The sequence below is a fragment of the Bombina bombina genome, chromosome 5 (assembly GCF_027579735.1).
Source record: "Bombina bombina isolate aBomBom1 chromosome 5, aBomBom1.pri, whole genome shotgun sequence".
In the NCBI taxonomy this organism is placed as follows: domain Eukaryota; kingdom Metazoa; phylum Chordata; class Amphibia; order Anura; family Bombinatoridae; genus Bombina; species Bombina bombina.
In genome coordinates, this window is record NC_069503.1 from 1,024,432,511 (window position 1) to 1,024,445,925 (window position 13,415).

Sequence of the window (13,415 nt, forward strand, 5' to 3'; positions counted from 1 at the left end):
TGTGTTCTTATTATTTAGAAAAAACGAAGAACTAATTCTATGTTAATAATAACTTTGTGGAATTATTTAAAATAATATGAAGTCATTAACAAAATATTTTATTAGCAGATGATTGCTACCAGTTAGGCATGTTATTGTTAAATTGCTTATTTTAGCTTTATTTCCATTGCTATCCGTGCATGTAAGAGCTAAATTTGACAAAATTGTTTAAATTGGAATAGCTTAATCATTTTCTTCTGTTTTTTGTTTTTGTTTTTGTTTTTTTTAGCCATACATAAAGCAATGTTCTGTTTTTGTTCTTCTAAAAAATAATACCAAGAATGGATTTAACACACTGACATGGAAAGAAATGTTGCAAAATCTTGTGGTTCTCTTTAGAGAAATACAATATAATGTATTTGTCTCTGCTTCACATCTCCAATCATGCATAGTTAATTTTTTTGCCAGAGCAGAGAGCTTTAGAGCAAACCCTTAGTGAACTGTATTAAATGTACATATATGTATATATACTGTGTGTGTATGTATATATATATATATATATATATATATATATATATATATATATATATACAGGGAGTGCAGAATTATTAGGCAAGTTGTATTTTTGAGGATTAATTTTATTATTGAACAACAACCATGTTCTCAATGAACCCAAAAAACTCATTAATATCAAAGTTGAATAGTTTTGGAAGTAGTTTTTAGTTTGTTTTTAGTTTTAGCTATTTTAGGGGGATATCTGTGTGTGCAGGTGACTATTACTGTGCATAATTATTAGGCAACTTAACAAAAAACAAATATATACCCATTTAAATTATTTATTTTTACCAGTGAAACCAATATAACATCTCAACATTCACAAATATACATTTCTGACATTCAAAAACAAAACAAAAACAAATCAGTGACCAATATAGCCACCTTTCTTTGCAAGGACACTCAAAAGCCTGCCATCCATGGATTCTGTCAGTGTTTTGATCTGTTCACCATCAACATTGCGTGCAGCAGCAACCACAGCCTCCCAGACACTGTTCAGAGAGGTGTACTGTTTTCCCTCCTTGTAAATCTCACATTTGATGATGGACCACAGGTTCTCAATGGGGTTCAGATCAGGTGAACAAGGAGGCCATGTTATTAGATTTTCTTCTTTTATACCCTTTCTTGCCAGCCACACTGTGGAGTACTTGGACGCGTGTGATGGAGCATTGTCCTGCATGAAAATCATGTTTTTCTTGAAGGATGCAGACTTCTTCCTGTACCACTGCTTGAAGAAGGTGTCTTCCAGAAACTGGCAGTAGGACTGGGAGTTGAGCTTGACTCCATCCTCAACCCGAAAAGGCCCCACAAGCTCATCTTTGATGATACCAGCCCAAACCAGTACTCCACCTCCACCTTGCTTGCGTCTGAGTCTGACTGGAGCTCTCTGCCCTTTACCAATCCAGCCACGGGCCCATCCATCTGGCCCATCAAGACTCACTCTCATTTCATCAGTCCATAAAACCTTAGAAAAATCAGTCTTGAGATATTTCTTGGCCCAGTCTTGACGTTTCAGCTTGTGTGTCTTGTTCAGTGGTGGTCGTCTTTCAGCCTTTCTTACCTTGGCCATGTCTCTGAGTATTGCACACCTTGTGCTTTTGGGCACTCCAGTGATGTTGCAGCTCTGAAATATGGCCAAACTGGTGGCAAGTGGCATCTTGGCAGCTGCACGCTTGACTTTTCTCAGTTCATGGGCAGTTATTTTGCGCCTTGGTTTTTCCACACGCTTCTTGCGACCCTGTTGACTATTTTGAATGAAACGCTTGATTGTTCGATGATCACGCTTCAGAAGCTTTGAAATTTTAAGAGTGCTGCATCCCTCTGCAAGATATCTCACTATTTTTGACTTTTCTGAGCCTGTCAAGTCCTTCTTTTGACCCATTTTGCCAAAGGAAAGGAAGTTGCCTAATAATTATGCACACCTGATATAGGGTGTTGATGTCATTAGACCACACCCCTTCTCATTACAGAGATGCACATCACCTAATATGTTTAATTGGTAGTAGGCTTTCGAGCCTATACAGCTTGGAGTAAGACAACATGCATAAAGAGGATGATGTGGTCAAAATACTCATTTGCCTAATAATTCTGCACACAGTGTATATATATATAGTATATATATATATATATATATATATATATATATATATATATATATATATATATATATATATATTTATTTATTTATAAAAGTACATTTTAAGAATTGTTTTTAACTGTTATAATTTTTTTTTAATATCATTTTTTATTGTTGAGAAAGACAATGTACATACATTTATAATAATACAGATAACGCCATGTAGTACAGTACAATCAATTTCAGCATGAGGTTTGGTACATCCGATATACAGTACACATCTACATTGATAATGGGTTTTAGCATCTTGAACCCCAATGATTTATTCCCCAATTAACAACCTTGTCGGGCATGGGGCCCAGTGGTGTGGAAAAAAATAATAATACATAAATAAAAAAAAAGAAAAGGCGGGTGGAAGGGTGGGATGAGAGTAGGAGAGGTGAAATGATGTTAAGCGTTACAACCTGTGTCTACTGTCAGTCGCTTCAGAATAAATGCTCCCATTCCCCTCTCAGCATGCTTTCCGTAAATTTAACGGAATCTTTAAATGGTATTAAAATCAGTCTCTGTATTTCTAATTCAAAGGTCAATATGAGCCTGCGCCATTTATGCAAAATTAAACTCAGGCTGTTCTGCACGTCCAGTCTCATGTCCATTTGTTCTGTAAATATTTGAAATTTCAACAAGTTTTTGAAGCCTCCAAAGGAAGGACCTAATCTCTCTGTCCATTGTTTTAGTATGGTTTTCCTAGCCACTAGAACTATTAAGCTCAATACTGCATCATGATGTTTGTGTTGAGGGTCCCATTGTAAAAATAAGATAGATTCAGGGTGTATTGTAAGGGGTATGTGTAATGCCTGGTTAATCCAATATTGAATTTTGCCCCAATATTATCTGAATGGAGGGCATGCCCATATATAATGTAGGAGAGTTGGGGCCTCCATTGCACATTTACTACACCTGTTGGACCAATTAGGAGCCCATTTTGCCATTGCTCTTGGCGTGAGGTAAGCTCTGTGTAGAAAGCGTACCTGGGATTCCCTGAATATCGCAGACATTGTGTCTTTCTTGTTTTTTTCCATGCTATCTCGTATCTCTTCCCAAGAAATTTCCCTGAGTCCCTCCCGAACCCAACCAGACTGCAAGGAGTTCTGCAAACCTAGTAGGCGGTTATGTAAGAGTGTTTGGTATATCCCCGAAAGAGAGAATCCACCCATTTGGTATAGTGATTGTGTAAGACGAAAGGGTGATCCCTCCCAAAATTCCGGCTTGTCTCTGACTAGCGCCCCCACATAGTGGCGCACCTGTAGGAATGCAAAAAAGTGTGTTCTAGGCAAATCAAATTTCCTCTGTAAAGTACCAAAGGTTTTAACTATTCTTGAGAGGGGGTCCAGCAATTGTTTAAGAGATGTTAAGCCTCTTTGCTCCCATAGCCGGAAAGGTTGCGTATCTGATCCCGCTGGGAAATCAGGATTTTTAACTATAGGCAGATAACATGACACATGACATGACTTTTTCAGAAATGTGTGCGCTTGTTGCCATGCTTTCAATGAGTCTCTATATAACATGTTCAGACCCAGGGCCTTCACAGACCACCAGTTTGTGATATGCGGTAGGTAGGCCAGTGATACATCCCCCAAGACTGCCTGCTCTAGCGCGGATCTACAAAAGTGGTGGGTACCCACTTGACAGTCTTTTACTAAGCGGATCAGTGCCGCCCAATTATACAATCGGATATCAGGCATAGCCAGTTCCCCATTAAGGAAACCCATGCTCAACTTGTCCCTCAAGATGCGTGGTTTTCCCCCTCTCCATACAAAACATCTTGCTGCGTCATTCAACATTTTGACATCTGATTTATTTAAAAGTAAGGGGAGCATAGGCAGCGGGTGTAATACCCGGGGGAGAATTACCATTTTAAGGAGGCTGATCCCTCCCGAAAGCGAAAGAGCTAGGGATTTCCAGCTTCTCATCTGTGCTTGCAGTTTGGCACACACGGGAGTTAAGTTATTAGAGTATAGTTTGTTGGGATTAGCCGATATTCTGATACCTAGATAAGTAATGTCATGTTTAGCTATGGTGAAAGGATAATCGCCACTAGAACGTGGTTTCCTATAAAGCCATAGAATCTCTGACTTCTGCATGTCAACCTTGTAGCCTGAGAAAAAACTGAAGTCACTAAGAGTTTCCATGATGCAAGGTATGTGTGTCTGGTGGTCCTGTACAAATAAGAGCATTTCATCCGCATATAATGCTAAATGTTGAGGTGCTCCTGCTATATCGATACCAGGGAAATACTGCCGCAGCTGGATGGCCAGTGGTTCCAGGACCAAGTTGAAGAAAAGGGGCAATAAGGGACAGCCCTGCCTAGTTCCCCTTTGTAGATGAATATTTGGGGAGAACATGTTATTAACTAGTATATTGGCCAACGGGGAGTGATACAAGTTCTTTATGAATGTTAGGAAAGGTTCCAAAAAGTTGCCTTTGATCATGGTGGAAAAGAGGTAATCCCATTCCACTCGATCAAAGGCCTTCTCTGCATCAAGGGACAGCAGAAAGGCCTCCGGTAGTTCCCTCACCGAGTTTTCTTGTGCTCCAGTCCAGAAATGTTGGACTATCTGTAAAACTCTGCGTACATTGACCACCGACGATCTTGCGAGCATGAATCCCATCTGGTCCTCATGTATAATGTCAGGTAGAATAAATTTCAGCCTCTCGGCAAGTAGTTTGGTCAAGATCTTATAGTCCGAGTTCAGTAAAGAGATCGGCCTATAAGATTCAGGTAAAAGGCCATCCTTTGCCGGTTTCGGGATCAAAGTGATATAGGCCCCCGAGAACTCAGGTACAGGTGCCATTTCATTCTCAAAGTAGCTAGCGAATAGCCCCGTGAGAGTCGGGTCACATGTGTCTTAATCAGGCGATAGAACTCAATCGGTAACCCATCAGGGCCCGCTGCTTTGCCTAATGACATGAACATTATAGTCTTTTCTACTTCATCTCTACCTATGGGAGCGTTTAGTCTATCCTGCTGCTCCTCTGAAATTTGTGGGACAGTAATAGAGTCCCAGAACCGTTCCTGTATCCCAGAGTCGTGGGGGCGTTCGCTGGTATACAAGAAGGAGTAGTATGATGCAAATGCTTCCGCTATTAGTTTAGAGTCCTGTATAACTCTTCCCTGTGACTTCAGCGTGGCCACATGTTTAGTAGTGGTGTTAATATTAACTAGTGATGCTAAAAGTTTCCCCGATTTGTCCCTGTATCTATAATATTTACCTCTGGTACGCATAAGTGACTGCGAGGCCTGATGAGCCAGTAGCGCATCATATTCTGTTTTTTCTCTATATATTAGAGGTAATTTTGATTGGAGGGAGTGGTACAATACAAGAGATAGGTCTCCGCTAGACCCTCCCTCAGTCAGCCAAGTTTCTCTGTGCATTGTTTTTTCTGTTGTGCCAGATAGGCAATAATATTACCCAACAGCACAGCTTTTTCTGTGGTCCAGAATAGTTCTGGTGTGTTCAGGTGTTGTATATTATTTGCACGGTAGTCATCCCAGCAATCTATTAGGTAATTCTGGAATTCTTGAGAAGATGCTAGATATTTCGGAAATCTAAAAGTCCGTCTATTACACACTGGCGAATCTCCATTTACAAAGAGTGCTATGGGGGCATGGTCAGAGACCGCTATCGCTCCTATTTTGATGTCAATCACTTGTGTGAGTAAAGAATTTGATATCATGAAAAGGTCAATGTGCGACATGGAGGGCAAAGCCGTGAGGTGCACGTGTAATCTCTCCCATCTGGATTTAGCTGACGCCAGATGTCTGCCACTTCCAGGGCACTTCCAAGCAGAGCAAAAATATCTTTCTCAAATTTGTCTGAGATCTTAAGGGCTTTTCCCCCTGCCCTTCTGTGCAAATTTCTATCACAGTGAGGGTTGGAAGTTAGATTAAAATCCCCTCCTAGTATAATGTGAGTACCCACGTATGGGGTAAGTGTGGCTACCATACTATCCCAGAATGTTCTATCCCTTTGATTAGGGGCGTATATGTTACACAAGGTGTATGTTTTCTCTGCAATGCGAACTTGTGCTATTATGTAACTGCCTTCTTGATCTTTAAGTACCTTTATGATATCATATTTCAGCTTCCTACCAAAGACTATAGCCACCCCTCTACTAGCCATTTTATATGATGCATATTCAGCCTTTCCCACCCAGTCTGACCTTAACTTTTCATGTTCTAGATCTGAGAGGTGCATTTCCTGGAGAAACGCAATGTCTGCTTGCTTTTTCCTAAGGTGGGTGAGGATTGTTTTCCTTTTGATGGGGGAATGAATTCCCCCTACATTCCACAAGGAGAGACTAAATCTAAAAATTTAGAGTGAACCTTGTGTGCTTGATGCATCATCTGGAGGAGAGGGTTTGTGACATAGATAAGTATGATAGGAAAAAGGAGAAGAGGAGGAGAAGGAGGAAGAAAACAAAAACAAAACAACAAAAAAAACACACCACCTTTTCTCACTGCAATGTATCGGCTCCCGATTCAGCCTTCCATCACGCCGGGCCACCACCAGGCCCCACCATCTGACCTGACGCTCATTCTGAGTCTGTGAGAAATAAAGAGTTATCACCTTGCTACAATTGTTTACATTTTCATAACATTCAAAATATAACAAGGCAGAGCATATATTCTTGTAGCATGTACTATGTGTGCTTTTTAATTTCTTTCTCTGTATAGACCAACGTAAAAAAGTTATACAATATGACCTAATCTTTCCCATTTCCCAGTAGAAATAATCCAACTTCCCAACTACATTGCCCTGAACAATACCTTGGGCGGCGGTAAACCGTGTCCTTATAAACCTTCTTCTTATACTATATTCAGTTATACAACCACAAAAACTGTATTTCATCCTTTGATATTCTGCAGGCATATTAGCCTTGATTGATTGTTGCCATCTTTACATCAAAGGCAGAATTCCGCAGAAAATAATGATATTCAATATATAATATCCTGATAAATACATGGTCGGGTGACCCAAGTTGTTATCTAACCCAACCATCTTAACTAGCAGTACAGGTTACATTATGAAAGACCTAATCAGGAATATTCAAGTACATCCTCCTCTCAACCCTCCTCTCCTCTGGGCTGTCCCTTCACAGGATTGCGGGAAGGAGACCCTCCTTTTTCCAAAAAATCCTGAGCCTCAGAGGGAGAGTCAAAAAATGTTGGTCCCCTAGACGTGACTATTTTAAGCCTAGCAGGATATAATAGATAGGCCTGTCTACCTTCCCTGTGTAGTTTGGAGCAGAGCAGTGAAAACTCTATGCGTCATTTCATGAGGTCAGCCGAGAAATCCTGAAATAGGAGCAGCCGTACATTTTCAAAGGTTAGGTTTTCTAGTTTCCTATAAGCTCTCAAGATGGTAGTTTTAGTTTGGAAATGCAGAAATTTGATCATAATGGGGCGGGGTTGGGATATGTCAGCATCTGGCCATTCTGGGCCCACTCTATACGCCCTTTTAACACCTCCAACAAAATCTTGGGTGTGGATTTTAAGCAGAGAGGGTAATGTGTTTTCTACAAAATGTAAGATGTCAGATTGTTTTACCGTTTCAGGAAGACCAAGTAGGCGCACATTATTGTGCCTCGATCTGTTTTCTAGCTCATCTAATTTTAATTGCAAGGCAGTGGCCTGTCTTTCTAAACTCTCTATCTTACTGGTGTTAATAACAATTGAATCTTCTAAATCAGATATTCTGTTTTCTGCCTCCACTACTCGTGTGGAAAACTGTTTAACGCCGTCAGTAAGTGTGTCAACCCCTCTCTGCAAGTTGTCTATTTTGGTCATAAATAACATGGATATTTGTATCACAATAGGATGAGTATCAATCATATTACTATCTGAAGATGGTTCAGTGCTCGGGCCCTGATTGGCTTGGTCAGTACCAGCCCTATTTCTGCAATCACTTGTTTTGTTTTGGTTCGCCATGGGGGGGTAGTTAAATATTTCTCCATATACCCATAAAATGATTGGGGCAATACCTTTACAGTGAGAGTATATCTTATGCAATAGAGTAGCAAAAAACAATGACTATGAAATACAATACCACCATGCCCTAGTAAACTATATCAGTTAAAATCTTACAATTTTTTTCAGAATGAACCTGTAAGGAAAAACACAAGTTAACCAAGTGGTCTAGTAGAGAAGCGTTGCAGCATGCTATTACAAAGCGGAGGAAATGCCTCTTTAAGTCACTATATACAATTGGTCAGCAGTTCTAGAGGGTAGAGATCCCCCACGATCCCCACTTCAGGGGGGAAGGTGTCCGTGCAATCAGATGAAGCAAGGGTCCTGCAAACCTCTGTGCCCCTGTTCTTGCCAGCTGTAAAAAGAAGACTAGGATGTTGTAGCAGACATTCTATGTTGCAGTGTAAATGCCAGGCCGTGACCTAAGTCATGCACTGACAAGGGATCACTCTTTTCTCCTGTTTTACAAAGGAGAGTTAAGGCCCAGCAAAAAAAATAATAGTTCCAATCTGGGGGATGTAGTGCAGTGCACCTGATAATGCGACACCAGACACTGAAACAAATGGGTGCCAAAGGAGCAGTAACTACTGTAAAAATGTACAATGACCTGGTGCAGGTGACTCTGCAGAAATACAGATCTTTGTAGGTGTTAATGCCGGGGCTATTAGTAGTGTGTCCCTCTGTAATCTATCAGCTCCCTTTATAAAAGGCCCACTACAGGTGTGTGCTGTAAGTACCTTACCCCCGTACACAGTCAATTGAAGCTGGATGGTGGTAGCAGATATCCCCGCAGTGCTTTCCTTCCCGCAATAGGTCGGCCCTCCAAGATGGCGCTTGTTTTCGCACCCAAATTTTCCCACTATGTGAGGGTCGTGCTAAGGACCGTGCTGTGGTACCTTTAGCGTGGCTGGATGTCTTGAATCATGAAGTGTTTGGGTTCATGGATTCAGTGTGACAGGTGCTGTGATGCGGCCTTCTGCAGCGTGACACTGTCTAGGTCTATGCCGCTCCAGGATCAATCTATTCCTTGTCGCTGCTGGTTCACAGTGGTTCCCGTTCCCCAGTAGTGGATATATAGGAGCACCAAAGGCTAAGGTATAATACAGGTGTCGGTGCTATGGAATACCAAAGTCTTACTAATTGGCACTCTACTAATAACAAAGGAATTCTTATAAGAGTAGAAACAATTTATTACAATGCTTACAGTGGAATTGGTTTTACCATTAAAAACACAACGTCTAAAACTACACAAATTAGAATCTAAAAAATAGAACTTTGGAAATAAAAAACTAAAAACTAAAGGAATTTGGTTGATTAAAACTTGTGATAAGGGGCGGAGCAGTCGCACAAGATCAGAGCTCTGCTAAAAACTGATAGAAAAATGCTATTTAAACTAAATAAGAAGGCTTGAAAACTATTACTAAGTGGCCAGGAGAGTTCCGAGATACCAGCAATAGCACCCACAAGACTGTAAAGTGTTTCATAGCAGTCTGCTCCTAAACACCATTGGTAAAGTAGTAGGAAAGACCGCGGCTGCAGCCTACTACAGAAGAAACATACATCTATAAATATACTGCGGCAGTTAAGTGGATTCTAAGCTGCACACTACGATAGATCCTTTGCCATGGAGGAGATTTATAATGTGTTTCAGACCTACATGGAGGAACTTGAGAAGACATTCTGCGAGAGAATAGACACCATTATTGAGTCGGTGAACAAAGTGAGAGACGACTTGAGGAGCAGAAAAGCAGCAGGCGCAACACTGACTCTAAAGACGATCCCTACAGGACCTTCTTCCCATGCATCCACTCATTTACCGATAAGAGATGAGGGGGGGAGAAGGGAGCTCATGTACCTTCGAGAACAGTCGTGCGAGCCGCAACCCCCTGCTGATCCTTCCCCTCGGAAGTTGTAGCCCGGCGGCGGCGGTGAGTCCCTATGTACCGCGGGATGCCTGGCGGCAGGTTAGCTCTGAGGAGAAAGACAAAATTAAAGAACTAACTGACAATTTAACAAAATTCCAAACAGACACTGAGTTTGATAAACTATATAAATCCTATCAGAAGGAATTAGACAAACTGGAATTAGAATTGAAAGAAATAAAACAGGGAAAACTGAACAGAGACATCACAGACTTCAAAAATAACAAAGTCTATAAATGGCGTAACAAAAACTTCTATAAAAATCCAGGAAATATAACTAAATCAACAGTGATCCAAAGTGATATCTCTGACACAGATGGAGAGGAAAATGAACCTGTAAACAATGTAACCCCCAGTACCTCCATAAGTATTCAATCAATCAGAGCATCCAACAGAAATAAGAGAAAGGATTTTTTAGAGCAGGGCGAAAGCACAGACACACCAGGAGAGGAGGGAGGACAAAGCAAAAGACCCACAAGGGAACGTGGACGCAACACGAACAGCAATCAGAGGCACTGGAGACAACAACCCAGAGCCCCGAGTCCCTTCTCTCGCTTACGGAACAATCATTGAGAGTTATCAATCTCTCCACAATAAACCTTTCCAAGGAACATGTTGCAGTTCTATCCAAAGGCCTATCTTTTTGCCCATCCACAGGGATGGATAAATATGAGACGATTAAAGATATTCAACTTTTCATTAGAAAACTATATCTCAAGAAACAATTTACTGAACTCAGCATAGATTGGGGCTGGAATGAAGAGGCGCTAGAAACTATTCAAGATTTGGACACTCTACTAGGAGAGTCAGATGATATTGAACACGGCAAATGGAGGGATCTAGTTCACACTAAACCTACCTATGTACCTAAGAAAATACACTGCCCTCCAATAGAGGTATTCAATCAGATGGTCTGTAAAGATATTTCAGCTTTACATCCTCTACCGACAACGCCCAATTTAACATACAAGGAAAGACAAGCACTGAAGGATATGAGCACATGGGATGAAGTAGTAATTAGAAATGCAGATAAGGGTGGGAATATTGTAATTTGGCCCCTTGAGATGTATCTGAAAGAAGCCAACAAACAATTAACAGACAAAAACTGTTATATGAGACTTCTAAACAATCCTACTGCTGGTTATCTTAAAATCTATAACCATATGATAAATGAAGCCAAACAGAGCAACATCCTTAATGCAAAAGAAATTAAATTTCTACATAGAGACCATCCAATTACACCAACATTTTATCTCATTCCAAAGGTGCACAAGAACAAGCACATACCCCCGGGCAGACCGATTGTGTCAGGAATAGGCTGTTTGACAGAGCAGGCCAGTAAATATATAGATTACAGATTGAGAAGATTTGTACAAGAACTCCCATCTTATGTACAAGATACCATGGAAGTTCTCCAAAGATTAAATGATATTCATACCGACAAAGATACCTGGTTGGTAACAACTGATGTTGAATCATTATATACCTCAATCAACCATGAAGATGGAATAAATGCAGTCCAGTACTATTTAGACCAAAAATCTGAAGAAGATAAACAACATGATGAATTCATAATTAAACTCCTTAAATTTATTGTTCAATACAATTATTTCATCTTTGATAATAAATACTACCTCCAAACAAGGGGAACAGCCATGGGTACAGCATGTGCACCAACTTATGCAAACCTTTTCCTTGGCTGGTGGGAGGCAGAATATGTATTCACGGAAAATAATAAAAACTGCACAGATAAAATCCCTATGTGGCTTCGGTACATAGATGATATCTTCTTCATCTAGGAAGGACCATATCAAGAACTACAGGAATTCATCAATAAACTGAACAACAATAATGTTAACATCAAATTAACTCATGAAGCGAATCAAAACTGCATTAACTTCTTGGATCTAACAATAATTAAAGATGAAGGAGGTACTATAAAGACAGATCTATTCAGAAAAATTACGGCAACTAACAGCCTACTCCATAACAGCAGTGCACATGCAAGTAACACAATGAAGAGTCTACCCACAGGGGAATTCCTGAGAATCAGGAGAAACTGCTCAGATCTACACACTTTCCAAATGCGTGCTCTAGAATTGGAGAGCAGACTGCTAGAGAGAGGTTACAGCAAAAGAACAATTAAAAAAGCAAAATACAGAGCACAAGAAACCAACAGACAAGAACTCCTAAGAAAGAAACTTAGATCTAGGAGTGATGCTCCAAGACTTATAACCACATACAACTCTCAAAGCAAAAGAATTAATGAAATTCTGAATAAACACTGGTACATTCTTAAATCTGATCCAACTTTAAAGGACATCATAGGGACAAGACCTTCCATCTCGTACAAACGAACACGTAATATTAAAGATATGATCACAAGCAGCCATTTACAAAGGCATAAAACTAAGACAGCATTAGCACCAGGATCACACAAATGTGGCAACTGTAGTACTTGTAAATATATGATAAAATCTGATCATATAGTAGATCGATTTAGAAACAAACATACCATCAAAGACTACATCAGTTGCCAAACGGAGGGAGTAATATATTTACTCATATGTAAGTGTGAAAAATTCTATGTAGGGATGACGACACGAAAATTGAGAGTGAGAATAATGGAACACCTACGTAACATCAGAAACGCAGAGAAAGATAAGAGAGATGACAAAACTCTAACAAGTGTCGCACAACATTTCCTACAATACCATAAAGCTAATGCTGAAGAATTACAATGCAAAGGTATAGACAGAATAAGATTGGGTATCAGAGGAGGAAATCTTGAAACAGCACTGTTGAAAAGAGAAAGTAGATGGATATACCTTCTAAACACTGTCCAACCATGTGGCATGAATGAAAATAATAACTTTTATGTACATCTTCAAACCTAGATTAGAGGCAACAAACCAAATGTGCCCTAAATAAATACAGAGACAGACACACCAGTTTGATCAAATAATAACATGACAAACATATCTGGCATAAATAATAAAATCATCAGCTTCTATCTCATTAAAAACAATGTGGCTAATAAACTTAAATACCCATATTAATAATGTTACAGTATTTTTAGTTAATAACTGAAACCTATGGATTATATGAACTTCACAAATCTAATTCGTATAGAAATTTCAGTAGTAAATCTACTTTACACACTATAAGCAATTAACTTATAGTATTTTATTCTATTATAAAATAAAAAAAGATCACATTTTTTCCTTGTAACGTCACACTGTATACGTTACATACACCAGATTGCACTTACCAGTAATCACTATCCCTCACTTGGGAATATATTACACACTTATGCTCAAATTATATTTGTGACACAGCACATAAGAGTATA